Source organism: Conger conger, chromosome 5, assembly GCF_963514075.1.
Source record: "Conger conger chromosome 5, fConCon1.1, whole genome shotgun sequence".
Lineage (NCBI taxonomy): Eukaryota > Metazoa > Chordata > Actinopteri > Anguilliformes > Congridae > Conger > Conger conger.
The window spans coordinates 1,917,505-1,935,004 of NC_083764.1; the positions used below are offsets into that span (position 1 = coordinate 1,917,505).

The 17,500-nt window shown below is 46.1% G+C and overlaps 1 long non-coding RNA gene across 1 annotated transcript in view; it reads left to right on the forward strand.

Moving 5' to 3' along the window:
• Window positions 1–10,164: 10,164 nt before the first annotated feature.
• The window catches only part of LOC133127985 (uncharacterized), a 35,943-nt gene continuing 28,607 nt past the window's right edge, over window positions 10,165–17,500 (forward strand). The window contains exons 1-2 of the long non-coding RNA XR_009708694.1: window positions 10,165–10,328; window positions 14,013–14,048. This is a non-coding gene — a long non-coding RNA (uncharacterized LOC133127985). The remainder of the gene's footprint in view (window positions 10,329–14,012; window positions 14,049–17,500) is intronic.

Consider the following 17,500-nt stretch of genomic DNA (forward strand, 5'->3'; position numbering starts at 1 on the left):
AGAGTGAGTTCCTGTTGGTGATAGAGTGAGTTCCTGTTGGTCATGGAGTGAGTTCCTGTTGTTGCAGAATGAGTTCATGTTGGCCAAAGTGAGTTCCTGTTGGTCAGAGTGAGTTCCTGTTGTCACACAGTGAGTTAATGTTGGTCACGGAGTGAGTTTCTGTTGGTCACACAGTGAGTTCCTGTTGTTGCAGAATGAGTTCATGTTGGCCAACGTGAGTTCCTGTTGGTCAGAGTGAGTTCCTGTTGTCACAGAGTGAGTTAATGTTGGTCAGAGTGAGTTAATGTTGGTCAGAGTGAGTTCCTGTTGGTCACACAGTGAGTTCCTGTTGTCGCAGAGTGAGTTTATGTTGGTCACGGAGTGAGTTCCTGTTGTTGCAGAATGAGTTCCTGTTGGTCACACAGTGAGTTCCTGTTGGTCACAGAGTGAGTTCCTGTTGGTCACGGAGTGAATTCCTGTTGTTGCAAAATGAGTTCCTGTTGGTCACACAGTGAGTTCCTGTTGTCGCAGAATGAGTTCCTGTTGGTCACACAGTGAGTTCATGTTGGTCACGGAGTGAGTTCATGTTGGTCATGGAGTGAGTTCCTGTTGGTCACACAGTGAGTTCCTGTTGTCACAGAGTGAGTTCATGTTGGTCACGGAGTTATGGCGTGTTCCATTTACCTCGGAAGTCGGAAGTCGGAGCTGGGAATGACGTCACACCCGAGTTGACCGCATTCCAGTAAACAACTCGGATAACCAAGATGGACGCCTCCAGTGCTATTGTTGCTATTGTTGTAGCCATTGTTAGCAATACCAGTTGAAAACACCACATTACACGGTATTCTATACATACAAACACCGTAGTAACATGTCCACAGATAGACGTTGGACAGTACTATGTATACCACTTATTTAATTACACAAAAACAAAACAGAAGTGCTAAATAATACATTACGAGAGATTTCACTTACCGTTTACGCACGGAGCAGCCATCTTGGATTTCTAACTCGGGGTTACTCGGTCCTTCCGACTTTCCCAGTCGGAAATCCCACCTCAGGGGGCGTTCCAGTTGAAATGTCCGACTGGGAAGTCGGAATTTCCGACTTCCCAGTACAAATGGAACGCACCATAAGTCCCTGTTGTTGCAGAATGAGTTCATGTTGGCCAAAGTGAGTTCCTGTTGGTCAGAGTGAGTTCCTGTTGTCGCACAGTGAGTTCATGTTGGTCAGAGTGAGTTCCTGTTGGTCATGGAGTGAGTTCCTGCTATCGCAGATTGAGTTTATGTTTTGTTTTTTTAAAGATATTTTTTAGGCCTTTTTCAGCTTTATTGGACAGTATATAGAGACAGGAAGAATGGGGGCGAGAGAGAGGGAAAGACATGCGACAAATTGTCAGACGGTCGGATTCGAACCGTTGACGTCGCGGCTGACAATGAGCATGCGGTCAGTGCTCTGCAGGCTGCGCCACCGAGACACCCAGTTTATGTTGATCAGAGTGAGTTCATGTTGGTCACACAGTGAGTTCCTGTTGTCACAGTGTGAGTTCCTGTTGGTCACACAGTGAGTTCCTGTTTTCACAGTGTGAGTTCCTGTTGGTCACACAGTGAGTTCCTGTCCACCAGGTAAAGGATAACCATGGTCCGCTTACTAAAGTGCCCCAGGTAATTTTGCAATATATTCCATAATGTATGAGAATAAATGCAATATATCAAAAAATGGGCACTTTTCATATATGTTTAAATACTATATTTGACGAGGATCAGCATAAAATATATTGAAATATATTAAAAATGTTTTGTAATATTCCTGTGTGGCAGTTGTTCTACTTGCTGAAGGTTAAAGTGGTGCTTCTTGGCCTGAGAATCAGAGTCCCTGTTCGTAAAGCATCTGAGTATGGATGACTGATCTGGGATCAGTTTATCCCATTCATCCAGGTGGCAGGCCTGTCCCTGAGGAAAGGGCCTTTCCTTGCAAGTCCGCGTCACAGACCTGATCGCCATGGCACTGGATCCAGCAGTTCTGATTGGCGTTAGAGCCGGCTCTGTGTGAGGGACTCATCTCTGTGTGAGGAACTCATCTCTGTGTGAGGAGCTCATCTCTGTGTGAGGAGCTCATCTCTGTGTGAGGGACTCATCTCTGTGTGAGGAGCTCATCTCTGTGTGAGGAGCTCATCTCTGTGTGAGGAACTCATCTCTGTGTGAGGGACTCATCTCTGTGTGAGGGACTCATCTCTGTGTGAGGAGCTCATCTCTGTGTGAGCTGAGGGGTTTAACAGGAGGAAACGCTGATGGTTTCCTGAGGGACACTGATCTAAAGAGGGGAGTTGTGCTGAAGAAATGCAGATTTGTGTCTGATTGCTGGACAGTTTGGAGACATTGTAAAAGAGAGCAGTGTACGTGATGTATATTCAGTGTACGTGATGTATATTCAGTACTGTGCCCTTTTTGGCAGGCTTATTTCTAAGTACAAAATTATTTTAGCTTTGCTGGAGGAATTAGAGACGTTTATCAGCTGAATTCACAGTTCAGCTGTTGAATGTTTGAGTGAGCTGGGACTGTAGCACCCATGATGTCAGAGCTGTGAGATTGTGGGTTTGGTGTAAAGGCAGTTTACAGTCCGGCTACGGAGCGTTGCTCCAGTGAAAATGCACAACGTTCATGAATGTTCTGTTGTTGCCTGATGTAGACGGGGGTCCTTGTGTAACACAAGCGACCTGGCAACAAGATTACGGCTAGTGCAGGTTCTATTTGATACAATCACGTATAATATGTGTGTTCCACTGCAGAACCATATCCAGTGGTTCTGCGTGTGGGTAGTCTGTAGAATGTATCCAGCGGTTCTGCATGTGGGTAGTCTGTAGAACATATCCAGCGGTTCTGCGTGTGGGTAGTCTGTAGAACATATCCAGCGGTTCTGCATGTGGGTAGTCTGTAGAACGTATCCAGCGGTTCTGCGTGTGGGTAGTCTGTAGAACATATCCAGCGGTTCTGCGTGTGGGTAGTCTGTAGAACGTATCCAGCGGTTCTGCATGTGGGTAGTCTGTAGAACGTATCCAGTGGTTCTGCGTGTGGGTAGTCTGTAGAACGTATCCAGCGGTTCTGCGTGTGGGTAGTCTGTAGAACGTATCCAGCGGTTCTGCGTGTGGGTAGTCTGTAGAACGTATCCAGCGGTTCTGCATGTGGGTAGTCTGTAGAACGTATCCAGTGGTTCTGCGTGTGGGTAGTCTGTAGAACGTATCCAGCGGTTCTGCGTGTGGGTAGTCTGTAGAACGTATCCAGTGGTTCTGCGTGTGGGTAGTCTGTAGAACGTATCCAGCGGTTCTGCGTGTGGGTAGTCTGTAGAACGTATCCAGCGGTTCTGCGTGTGGGTAGTCTGTAGAACGTATCCAGCGGTTCTGCGTGTGGGTAGTCTGTAGAACGTATCCAGCGGTTCTGCATGTGGGTAGTCTGTAGAACGTATCCAGCGGTTCTGCGTGTGGGTAGTCTGTAGAACGTATCCAGCGGTTCTGCGTGTGGGTAGTCTGTAGAACGTATCCAGCGGTTCTGCGTGTGGGTAGTCTGTAGAACGTATCCAGTGGTTCTGCGTGTGGGTAGTCTGTAGAACGTATCCAGCGGTTCTGCATGTGGGTAGTCTGTAGAACGTATCCAGCGGTTCTGCGTGTGGGTAGTCTGTAGAACGTATCCAGTGGTTCTGCGTGTGGGTAGTCTGTAGAACATATCCAGCGGTTCTGCGTGTGGGTAGTCTGTAGAACGTATCCAGCGGTTCTGCGTGTGGGTAGTCTGTAGAACGTATCCAGCGGTTCTGCGTGTGGGTAGTCTGTAGAACGTATCCAGCGGTTCTGCGTGTGGGTAGTCTGTAGAACGTATCCAGCGGTTCTGCGTGTGGGTAGTCTGTAGAACGTATCCAGCGGTTCTGCGTGTGGGTAGTCTGTAGAACGTATCCAGCGGTTCTGCGTGTGGGTAGTCTGTAGAACGTATCCAGCGGTTCTGCGTGTGGGTAGTCTGTAGAACGTATCCAGCGGTTCTGCGTGTGGGTAGTCTGTAGAACGTATCCAGCGGTTCTGCGTGTGGGTAGTCTGTAGAACGTATCCAGCGGTTCTGCGTGTGGGTAGTCTGTAGAACGTATCCAGCGGTTCTGCGTGTGGGTAGTCTGTAGAACGTATCCAGCGGTTCTGCGTGTGGGTAGTCTGTAGAACGTATCCAGCGGTTCTGCGTGTGGGTAGTCTGTAGAAATGTGAGCTGTGTGACTCCCATCATGTAAGGGCATCGCAGATTAATAAAGATAAAATTAATAAAGATAAAATTACTCCTCCCCTGCCCCCCCATTCTCCCCACAGAGGACTCAAGGACACGACCCTCACATATGATTGACACATCAGCAGTATGGGAATTCTGCTGCAATTATCCTTCTGCTGTGCACCATGGGAACTGTAGTATGGCACAGAGTGGTAAAAATGCGGTAGACATTACAGCATGAAGACCTATTTCTGGGTCTACTCAAACCACCCCAAAAAACTACATTCAGTACATGGACCTACTGTTAGTATCTTCTCTAGTGCAGAGTCACAGAAAGGGAGAGAGATTATTATTGTGTCTTATTTAATGTCTTTTTTTTTTTTTTTGTGTTGTTCATCCAAGCTGTGGCAATACAAGTGAATTCATTTGCCAATGAAGCATTTTGAATTGAACTGAGGGAAGGAGAGAGAGAGAACATTTCCTGATCTTTTCCCTCACTGAGAGATGCTGTAGGGGGGAGGACTGGGCTAATTACCTTTCTCCCGAGCCGTGTGTGTGGAGGTGAGCCCTAGTTTAATATCGTGGCTGAAGGTTATGTAATCCGCACCCCCTCCTCTCTCTCCAGAACCTCCCGGAAGATCTCTCCACTCCATCTGCTGCTCGGTGTGGGGGGCAGGGGCGGGTGGCGGGGGGTGGCAGGGTGTAATGAAACCACGCCGGCCCAAACCCAGCTTTCTCCCCGTTTTCATTAGAGTGCAATCTCTCCGTCTGCGGGGGCCAGGGCAGCGCTCCAGAGCCCCCCCCCCCCCCCCCCCCTCGCTCCAGAGCCCTGTTCAACACCCCCCCCTCCCCCCACTTCCCTCTTTACACACTTCATAAGGGACCGATTCCCGCCAAACATTTATGATTCATATCCCAGGAAAGGAGATGCGCCCAGGCACTTCAAACCTACATTTCAGATTAGTGCAGCGAGACCTTACAGCAATATAACCTGTTTTCCAGCAGAAATATTTCATAGTGCGTGTGATAAAACAGGATCTGTGTGAGAAACTCAGCTCAGTGTAGCTGAGAGTTTTAACAGGAGGAAACAGTGATGGTTTCCTGAGGGACACAGATTGGGGGGGGGTGTGCAGATTTGTGTCTGATTGCTGGACAGTTTGGAGGTATTGTTAAAGAGAGCAGTGTATGTGATCCTTTTTGCCATGCTTATCTCTAAGTACAAAATATTTGAGCTATTTGCTTGGAGGAACAACAAATTTATCTGCTGAATTCACACTACATCTGTTGAATGTTTGAGTCAGAGTTGGGACTGCAGCGCCCTGTGGCTTGAGAGCTGACGTTCACAGGCGGTGAGATTGTGGGTTTGGTGTTGGCTTGCAGTGTGCCAGACCCATTAAAGGCCACTGCCCTTATTTATCCATTGACCGTTAATCCTGTCCAAATAACGTGTGTGTGTGTGTGTGTGTGTGTGTGCGTGCTTGTGTTTTTGTATAAATGTACACATACATTATGGGCTGGTTTTGTGGACAAAGATTAAGCTTAGCCCTGGACTAAACTGAGTTTTACCACTAATGACTACTCAATACGGTTCTGCAGTGGAACACACAGAACCACTCCATACGGTTCCAGGAGGCTTCTGCCCGAGGGTGGTGTGTTTGTTCCGCACTCGGGGCAGAATTGAAGCTGGCTCCTCCCCTCGTGTATTCCGGGGAATTTCCTGGGATTTAGAAGGCAGCGCTCCGTTCGTATCTCCGCTGGACGTCCAAACATCTTGGGCTCGGAGCGCTGGGCTCCTGAGGTGCTACAGCTGGTCTCCTGTGCTCGGTGGTAAAAAGAGTTCCTGTGAGAGAGGCTAAAAAGAGTTCCTGTGAGAGAGGCTAAAAAGAGTTCCTGTGAGAGAGGCTAAAAAGAGTTCCTGTGAGAGAGGATAAAAAGAGTTCCTGTGAGAGAGGATAAAAAGAGTTCCTGTGAGAGAGGATAAAAAAAGCTCCTGTGAGAGGATAAAAAGAGTTCCTGTGAGAGAGGATAAAAAGAGTTCCTGTGAGAGAGGATGAAAAGAGTTCCTGTGAGAGAGGATAAAAAGAGTTCCTGTGAGAGAGGATAAAAAGAGCTCCTGTGAGAGAGGATAAAAAGAGTTCCTGTGAGAGAGGATAAAAAGAGTTCCTGTGAGAGAGGATAAAAAGAGTTCCTGTGAGAGAGGATAAAAAGAGTTCCTGTGAGAGAGGGTAAAAAGAGTTCCTGTGAGAGAGGATGAAAAGAGTTCCTGTGAGAGAGGATAAAAAGAGTTCCTGTGAGAGAGGATAAAAAGAGTTCCTGTGAGAGAGGGTAAAAAGAGTTCCTGTGAGAGAGGATAAAAAGAGTTCCTGTGAGAGAGGATAAAAAGAGTTCCTGTGAGAGAGGATCCGTTTCCTGATTTATCAGGGCAGGTGAGAGAGATCTGCAGGACCGTTTTATTATTTAACCGGATTGAGTTTATATAACGAGGCTAACGAGGGGAGGGCCCCACAGGGCCCCACAGACGCAGGGCAGAATTAGCAGTGTTTAAACAGGATGTGGAAAGGACAAGACCTACAGTGCTATAACGCATCTTCTGCTCCGTATGGTTTATAAACACAGATTTCACAGACTCCCTGCTGCATAAACTGTGTGTGTGACAGGAAGGTGACAGTAATGCAAATAACCACACATTACAACAGTGGTATGCAGAGGAGCATCTCTGAACACACAACGCATCATTACTATAAGTGGATAGGCTACAGCAGCAGAAGACCAATAAGTCTAATAAATACCAAACAAAGTGCTCACGGAGAGTATTTTCAGATGTATCTTGCCTTAATAGGACCAGGTGACGTGTGTTCTGGTATGCAGAGGAACAGAGATTTGCAGGGATACACAGAGAATGTGAGCTGCAGGAATCCCCCCATCACTCTGTGACAGAGCATGCACTTCTAAACACCTGCTAAATTATGTACTTTAATTCAAACAGTATTAATATCAAAGCAGATCAAAAGAGTCATTCCATGTTTATACCTAATCCAACGGCCTTATAAACATGCCCATCACAGTATTCTTACAGTTCTTATTTGGAAGTTAACTATTGGATTAGTGCCTAGAGCTGGAATTGTACTCATACTCAAATGTTAGGGTTATATTTTATTTAATTTATTGTCCAATAAACTTGGGTAATGCCCACTCCACCCTCTATAATATATCCACAAAATGACATTTGTGTTCAACATAAAATATTATAAACCAAGTCTTTGCAAAAACAGATACATCTCTGCAGATAAATTGTACACTTGCCTGTCTCACTCAGCTCCACCCCCTCTGCAGTTCTCCTGAGTTAATGCGCCACAGTGCAGGTCAGGTCAAATGATTTTCAATTAATTATGAAACGACCCTACTGTCAATATTTACTCCACACTCAGAGAGCACGGGTGTGACCTTTGAGTTCCAGAATAGCACTGTGATATCAAAGGAAAAGGCTTTCACCTCCACAATGCACTGTGACATCACAAAGGCCTTTCACCTCCAGAATAAGACTGTGACATCACAAAGGCCTTTCACCTCCAGAATAACGCTGTGACATCACAAAGGCCTTTCACCTCCAGAATAACGCTGTTACATCACAAAGGCCTTTCAACTCCAGAATAAGACTATGACATCACAAAGGCCTTTCACCTCCAGAATAACGCTGTGACATCACAAAGGCCTTTCACCTCTAGAATAACGCTGTGACATCAAAAGGGCTGTTCACCTCCAGAATAGTTGATACAATGGGGCTGCAGGTTCACTACCCATAGAGGAGCAATGCTGCGATGCCCTCCAGCACTGCCTGGGAATTCTTCCAGGAATAGTGGGCTGTAAAAATAGCCTATACGTATGTCTTATATATTACATGATGACATGTTATATGGAGGTTACCTCAATATTGTACAGAGTTTCATGTTTTAATGCCGAACTGGTCCTTGTTTATTTTGATTTTACAAGCAAGCTAAAAATAATAATACGCAGACATTTCCACACTGGGAGTAAAGAGTGGGCGTGTGTCTACATTTCACGATGCATAAACAAACCGGTTTAGAGAAGAACAGACACCATAGGAATGAGTCAGAGAATATGAATATGAAATATGTGTGAATGAACACAATGTAGACCTCACGCTGCTTTCTGAAATGGCATGCTGAGGAGCTCCATTCGGCTCAAGATGTTCCTCTGCGTTAATCTGGCACTGAAAGGTTTACTGAATCAACAGGCCAGAGTTAAACCTTCTGTTACGTTACATTTCCGTATGTTAAATGATAATACCTAACACTACACTGTGTTGCACAGTCTTAGGGTTTTTTTTTTACTTGATTCCATAGGGGAACCCTTTTCAGTTCTTCATGGAACCATCAATCATAGGTGTGAAGTGAAAACTCCCAGACAAGGAATAATTTTTCCAAAAAAAAAGAACCCTTGAACTAAATAGGGTTCTTCTATGGAATCACAGGGTTCCTATTGGAACCATATGCTTTTTAGATATTTATAATATTTGACATTGCATTATTGCACCTGAAATTGCACTGGATATTGCGCGCGCGAACACACACACACACACACACAACGGGAGAATTTCATAATTCCATTCCACAGCGAGATGCGCGGCATCAGGCCGTCAGATTAAGCAGGGTATCAATGCCCCGGGAAGGAGTCAAATTTACAACCGTCTGGATTATGAGCTCATTCGCTCTCCTGTCGTGCCCAGATGTTCAATCTGGTCATACTGCGAATGCATTTGTGCACAAAGGCAGAATAAACACACTGACAGTCTTACACGGCCCGTTAAAGCTGTCCTCTTAAACAATACACACAAAGAGCTTTAAATGTAGGCTATAAGATTGTGCGTTTTCTTTTCCTTTTTTCCTATTACTTGTTGCCATACAAAGATCGCCACCGTGTTAGCACTAATGGTCCTTAATCTTTAGCTGTGATCATGGGGGACAGGGCTCACTTGGTTGTACAATATATCCCACGGTTAGGAATAATTAAACGCACCACGATCCCTGCTGGAAAAGAAGAAGCTGAAGCTATGTTCTGAAACAGCTGGTAGCTGGTATTTCAGAATGGTCATAGCTGGATTTGACACCAGAAGTGTTGTAGCCTACGTCTATTCCTAGTTTCCTAGTTTACACATAAATACACACCTGATTGTATTACATTCTATAAGTCAATAGCAGCCTTTAACAAGCTGTAGTATAGAGCAGTGTGTAGCTAATACACCAGCTGGTGATATCTTGAACATACAGTCACCGCAAGCTGTTTGAAGCCTATGTTTAAACTACATCCACTACAACTGTTATCTTCGTCGCTATAAACTGATATAGATTTGAATAGCCTAGTTTGGCTATGAACTACTTACTAAGGTCACGTGACTGCTGATATTTTCTACAAAAATATAAACGTCAAAAAGCTGCCTGCTGTTACTGTATACAAATGTCGTCCTCAACATGCTTTGTCTCTTTCAAAAATGAGTAGGCCAACTGCCTTATGATGAAAAGATCACTTCCACATTAAGGTGATATTTTAATAGCACAGACACACGCTACCGAATACCAAACTAAGATAATATTAAAATGTTTGTTTTTTTCACTCTGAAAGTACACACGCGCTGGTGCTGAGAAAAAGTCACAGTCATATGGCGTTCTATTTATACTTAATTGAAAAAAAATGAAGACAATATCCGTCAAAAAAAAAAGTGCAACCCTGGTCAGCCAGCACTCTTGCGCGCACACGCAAACGCTGTAGCTGGTCTACTGTGTGCACAGTGTCCTGTATGCATTAAAACGAATTCGGGTCACAGGCGTGCAAAATGCCACTGTATCCTCTTTAGATCGCAGCGGGGTCCCTGATCGAGTCGCGCTTCGCCGGAGGGGCACGGAGACAGCGATACGGAGACCGAGACGGGTGCAGCGGGCGGGACCGAGAGGGAGAAAGACACCAACTATCAGCTGGAATCCAGATAAAAACCCCGGCCCTGTCACTGCCCACCAACATTTCACACCGGATTTAATCCGCCCACGATCAGACACCGACCGATGTAACGGGAGGGAGGAGAGCAACCCCGTTTTGGTAAGAATAACGTACAGTGTACAGTACCAACATTGCCGATGCAGCCTGCCAGCTAGCAGGAGGACTAGCCAGCTAGTGCTAGCCGGGAGTACGAGGGATACAGGGCTGAACTAGGGGACCCTGATGTGGACAGAGGGACGCACCTCAACCACACTCATAGGAATATATTGTCCGGGCGCATTTTGTTGCACTTCTGTGGCAATGACTGGCTACTAGCTCGCTAACTTCTCTGCCAGAGGTAGGAACAAAAAAAGTGCTCTTCTTTCGGTTGTTTTATTAATTATACGGGTAGCTGGCTAACGTTAATGTGGGATGCAGATATCCCCAGCTGTGTCTGTTGGGATGGAGAGAATTACCGCTATCTTGGAGGTAACGTTAGCTAAATCCTAACCAAATGTACCAACTAACACAGCGGAGATGTCCGTTTAAAATGGGAGGAACGGTTACAGCCGAAACGTGTTCTGTGCATTTCTGCTATCTATCCACATAGTGAGTGAGCAAATGGTAACTCCAAAGCCGTTGGTGGCAGGGAGTTAAATGGGGGGTGTTTCTGTTAGTCAATGAACGTTAGCTAACGGCAGCTAGCATACAAGAAGTCCAACGGGCTAGCTGGCAAGTTAAGCCTGGTTAATGCGCTAGCTAGTCTACCTGGGTCGCCAGCCACTATAGCATGCCTGCGCGGTTTGGTTTGCGTTAAGGAACAGTGTCTTGTTTTAATAACGCGAATTGCTGTTAACTGGACAACAAGCCAACCTTTTTTTCGACTGGCTGGCTAGCGGTAGTTTGCTAACATTAGCTGGAAAGCTAATGTTTTGCTTCGACTAAGTAAGCCGGCTAGCTTGTATTGTTTAACGTTGCTAACGACGTGTGGTTAACGGTAACCGGTTAGTTGACGTGTCTCTAACGTTAACGTAACTGCCTAACTGACAGTTAATCCAGACAACAAGCTACCAAGTCTGCCGAGACATGACTGTTGTGAAATAACGGTCACAAAACGTGCTTCATTTCAACAGCTGGTTTGCCCTTTTGCTCTTTAATAATGCAGGCCATTCGTTAATGATAAACTAGCAGAGTGTCTGCAGAATATCATGTTTTAAAGCTATTGTGGCAAACATTATGTGAAATGTTAAACCGCAAGTAGGCTAAAATTTTAATTCATTAATTCAAACACAGACATGGAATCATAAATTATATTCAGAAAAGAAGCAAAAAACTTGCTCTCTACATTTGGATGTATTTAGATAGCTACTACTGTGTTTACGTCGCAACAATAACTACCGTTGGTGACTCATTTCTGATAATGGAGACGGACACTTAGATTATGTGCTTGTTTGTGTGTAAGTGTGTGCGCCCGTGTGACTGCAGCAGGAACATTTTTGTATAATTTGGCACTTAGGCTAACTACATTTGATGGTTGTTCTCCCGAACATCGGTCCGTGTGGGCTGAAACCGCGCCGCTTGCGTTTGATGAGAATCCCGGGGACCCACGGTGTGCCAGACGCAGGTGAACGGAGGCACAGGTGAACGCGTGCGAGACATTTTAACCTGCGATATCCTGTAACTCCATTGTCTGGGCGCTATCGGTGTTCAGGTGAGTGCGGTTCTTTTTTGAGGAAGAGGGTTATTCGCGATGGTTCTGTTTTTAAAACCGTGCAGTTTTTTTCGCACAGGACTTTTTTAATGTAGAAGCTGTGATGCTTTGTTCAAAGGGGAAATACGTTTTGCTGAAAATAATTTGGCTGACAAGGTCAGAGCCTTAGCGCACTACAGGTAGCCGCTTTGAAGCTTAGATATGAGCGCTGTTGCTATGCATGCACTTTCGGCCAGAGCAAATATTCAGCCGCATTTATGAATAATGAGTAAGTAATATGAGCTTCTCGCGCGCGTGTTATCAGAAGTGGAAGTGTCGAGGGAAGTCGGCGGGCTTTTATAACCGAGTTCTAAAACGAGGAGTGCGCCGTTTGTCTAGCCACTGGTATACGATGAGCAACACTGAGGCCGGTATTTACGGTTATGTTGCCGTTATTTCAAAGAAGCCGGCTCAGTTTATTGTCGGATGCGCTCTGTTGCTTGCTTGCTTGGCCATCAGCCGGGCGGCGCGACCCAGAGCGACGGTGTCTGTGTGCGGAGGTAGGAGAGGAGAGGTTAACGGTTCGGTCTTGGTTTAGGGTTCTGCGCATACAGCCTCTTGTGCAATTGGTATTCATGTCGCACACACGGTTGTGTGGGAGGATTTTTCAGGGAGATATTAGGGACCGGTTCTTTCATTCACAAAAATAGCCCAGCTTTGTTGTCCTTCGTCCTTGGCATCGCTGCAGTTTCTGCGTCTGTCTCTCCAACCTGCCTGTTTCTGTTGGATAGAAAATCTCAATCTGTTTTCAAACCACCCACAGGTTTTGGCAACTACAGGACTTTTTTTTATAAAACATAATTGCTTCTGCAATGCAGAAAACCTTGTCACATCCTACATACATGCACACATACACTCACACTCAGACACATACTCAGACACACACACACACACACATACACTCACACTCAGACACACACTCACACACACACACTCACACACACATACACTCACTCTCAGACACACACTCACACACATATACACTCACACTCGGACACATACTCACACTCAGACACACACTCACACATACACACACACACACACACACACACACACACATACACGCACGTAATCACAGAGTATACCCAATCACAGAGTACACCCAATCACATGTGTGTTTTTAGACTTGTTTCCCACAAACAGTCGCCTTTCTGTGGAGGGAGGACAGGCAGGAATTTTAAGGACGTTTTATCCTGTCTGGTTCCACAGTGAGCCTTTTGTGTGTGTGTATGTATGTGTATATGTATGTCTGTATGTGTGTGTGTGTGTGTGTGTGTGTGTCCCTCCGTCTGTGGGTGCATTGGCCTGAATCAGTGACTGAGATATTATGAAAACAAAACACCATAGGGGTTAGAACATAAAGTAGCAAACAACTTTCTCCTGCCAGAATTGTGTGTGTTTCTTCTTTTTCCACATGTTGAGGATGTGACTGTGTGTGTGTGTGAGACTGATTGTGTCACAATGTGTTTGACTGTGAGTCAGTGTGAGTGCTGTTCCCATATGAGTCTCCTGCACCAGCAGGGATCTTCAGGAGCAAGTTGTGTTCCACAGCGCCCCCTGGATGTGTCTGAGTGACATGACACCTATCCCCGGGACCACCTGCTAAACCAGGGATAAGGACCATGAGTTGCTGATCCCAGCATTGTACTGTGCACTCCCACCTTTAACTGTGTAAATGAAATCCGGGGCGTTTTCTGGGCTGTGAAATAGGGGCACTATGGCTGTCTGTTTTGCTGACTGCCACTCAGCATTATCGGGGGGTATTGTGGGTAATAAGAATAGTAATAATCAAAATAATAATAATAAGTAATAATAATAATCTGCAGGGGTTTGGTTTTTCCGTAATTGTGTTATAAGAGAGATTCTCATGGGGCTGTCGCACAGAGGGACGACTGTGCCGTGTGATCGCTGCTGCATCTGATTGGCTGCTGAAATGTGTGCCCTGTTCTCATTGGCCGTGGGGGGAGCGGGGGCCTTGTGTTATTGGCTGTTGCTTTCTCTGCCTCTCAGAGGCCGGTTGTGTGGATCACTCATCCTTCCTCTCTGCTCCCCAGGGAAAGAGATGCCTGGCCAGAGTTCATGTTGAACTGGTAAGTGCAGTTCCTGTTCAGCTCTTATTTGTTTTAGACATTGCTCTGTTTGTGTTTGTGTCAGTATGTTTGTACCGCCCCTGCATACGCCCATGGTTAGGTTTTAAACATTATTTTGTTTGTGTTTGTGTCAGTACATTTGTCAGCATTAGCATGATGGCAGCATTAGTGTGATGGCAATATTAGCGTGATGGCAGTATTAGCGTGTGATGGCAGTATTAGCGTGTGATGGCAACATTAGCGTGTGATGGCAGTATTAGTGTGACGGCAGTATTAGTGTGATGGCAGTATTAGCGTGTGATGGCAGCATTAGTGTGATGGCAGTATTAGTGTGTGACGGCAGTATTAGTGTGGTGCAGCATTAGTGTGATGGCAGTATTAGCGTGTGATGGCAGTATTAGCGTGTGATGGCAGTATTAGTGTGGTGCAGTATTAGTGTGATGGCAGTATTAGTGTGATGACAGTATTAGTGTGATGGCAGTATTAGCGTGTGATGGCAGTATTAGCGTGTGATGGCAGTATTAGCGTGTGACGGCAGTATTAGTGTGGTGCAGTATTAGTGTGATGACAGTATTAGCGTGTGATGGCAGCATTAGCGTGATGGCAGTATTAGCGTGTGATGGCAGTATTAGTGTGATGACAGTATTAGCGTGTGATGGCAGCATTAGCGTGATGGCAGTATTAGCGTGTGATGGCAGTATTAGTGTGATGGCAGTATTAGTGTGATGGCAGTATTAGTGTGTGATGGCAGCATTAGTGTGATGGCAGTATTAGCGTGTGATGGCAGCATTAGCGTGATGGCAGTATTAGCGTGTGATGGCAGTATTAGTGTGATGGCAGTATTAGCGTGTGATGGCAGTATTAGTGTGATGGCAGTATTAGTGTGATGGCAGTATTAGCGTGTGATGGCAGTATTAGTGTGATGGCAGCATTAGTGTGATGGCAGTATTAGCGTGTGATGGCAGTATTAGTGTGGTGCAGTATTAGCGTGTGATGGCAGTATTAGTGTGATGGCAGTATTAGTGTGATGGCAGTATTAGTGTGATGGCAGTATTAGCGTGTGATGGCAGCATTAGTGTGATGGCAGTATTAGCGTGTGATGGCAGTATTAGTGTGGTGCAGTATTAGTGTGATGGCAGAATTAGCGTGTGATGGCAGCATTAGCGTGATGGCAGTATTAGCGTGTGATGGCAGTATTAGTGTGATGACAGTATTAGTGTGATGGCAGTATTAGTGTGATGGCAGCATTAGCGTGATGGCAGTATTAGCGTGTGATGGCAGTATTAGTGTGATGGCAGTATTAGTGTGGTGCAGCATTAGTGTGATGGCAGCATTAGCGTGATGGCAGTATTAGCGTGTGATGGCAGTATTAGTGTGATGGCAGTATTAGCGTGTGATGGCAGCATTAGCGTGATGGCAGTATTAGCGTGTGATGGCAGTATTAGTGTGATGACAGTATTAGTGTGATGGCAGTATTAGTGTCATGGCAGCATTAGCGTGATGGCAGTATTAGCGTGTGATGGCAGTATTAGTGTGATGGCAGTATTAGTGTGGTGCAGCATTAGTGTGATGGCAGCATTAGCGTGATGGCAGTATTAGCGTGTGATGGCAGTATTAGTGTGATGGCAGTATTAGCGTGTGATGGCAGCATTAGCGTGATGGCAGTATTACCGTGATGGCAGTATTAGTGTGATGGCAGTATTAGTGTGGTGCAGCATTAGTGTGATGGCAGTATTAGCGTGTGATGGCAGTATTAGCGTGTGATGGCAGTATTAGTGTGGTGCAGCATTAGTGTGATGGCAGTATTAGTGTGATGGCAGTATTAGCATGTGATGGCAGTATTAGCGTGTGATGGCAGTATTAGCGTGTGATGGCAGTATTAGTGTGATGGCAGCTTCTTCCCAGAATGGAACCCATGCCCTGGTGTAGCCACAGTAAGATCAGTGCAGCTGTTGGGCCCTTGAGCAAGACCCTTAACCCCACACTGCTCCAGGGGGGATTGGCCCCTGCTTAGTCAAATTAACTGTAGGTTGTTTTGGATAAAAAGCGTCAGGTGAATGACTGTAATGTCATCTAATGTGCTCTGCTTGTGCACCCAGCTGTCATACAGTGCACCTCTGAGACCCAGTGGAGTCATTGACATAAAGACGCAGTGAGGCTAAAAGCTAACCGTGCGTCGCCCGCGTTACGACCATGGGTCACCCGCTCTCCCCACGTCACAGTCCTCATCCTCCACAGCTGCCGCCAATCAAACACAGTGCCTGTTTTGACCACAGCTGTGCCACAGGCTCCCAGCTGGGATTGGAACCTGCAAATCTCCGGACACAGGCCTGTTTCAGGGTGCTTTGTCCCCTTCCACTGGTCTCTAGTTTTGTTAAATATGACACCTGAATTATGAGTGTGTGAGTGAGTGTGTGTGTGTGTGTGTGAGTATGTGAGTGAGTGTGTATGTGTGTGTGCGTGTGTGTGTTTGTGTGCGTGTGTGAGTATGTGAGCGAGTGTGTGTGTGTGTGTGGGTGGGTGTGAGAGTGAGTGTGTGTGTGTGTGTGTGGGTGGGTGTGAGAGTGAGTGAGTGTGTGTGTGTGAGAGAGTATGTGGGTGTGAGAGTGAGTGTGTGTGTGTGAGAGAGTATGTGAGCGAGTGTGTGTGTGTGTGCTTGTGAGAGTGAGTATGTGAGTGAGTGTGTGTGTGCGTGTGTGAGTATGTGAGTGAGTGTGTGAGTGAGTGTGTGTGTGTGTGTGAGTATGTGAGTGAGTGTGTATGTGTGTGTGTGTGTGTGTGTGTGTGTGTGAGTATGTGAGCGAGTGTGTGTGTGTGTGTGCGTGTGAGAGAGAGTATGTGAGCGAGTGTGTGTGTGTGTGCTTGTGAGAGTGAGTATGTGAGTGAGTGTGTGTGTGTGAGTATGTGAGTGAGTGTGTGTGTGCGTTTGTGTTCGTGTGAGAGTGAGTATGTGAGTGAGTGTGTGTGTGTGCGTGTGTGAGTATGTGAGTGAGTGTTTGTGTGTGTGTGTGTGTGTGCGTTTGTGTTCGTGTGAGAGTGAGTATGTGAGTGAGTGTGTGTGTGTGCGTGTGTGAGTATGTGAGTGAGTGTTTGTGTGTGTGTGTGTGTGCGTTTGTGTTCGTGTGAGAGTGAGTATGTGAGTGAGTGTGTGTGTGTGCGTGTGTGAGTGTGTGAGTGTTTGTGTGTGAGTGCGTGTGTGAGTGTGTGTGTGTGTGTGTGTGTGAGAGTGAGTATGTGAGTGAGTGTGTGTGTGTGTGTGTGAGAGAGTATGTGAGCGAGTGTGTGTGTGCGTTTGTGTTCGTGTGAGAGTGCGTGTGTGTGTGTGTGTAGGAGCCCATGTTATGGTGAAACATTAGGGCCTGTCTGAATTTGAAAGGCATCGTTTCCTTAGCAGCGTGCTGCAGCCAGTGTTCAGTGGGAATGTTTGGGTTTGTGCTGAATAAATAAATGAA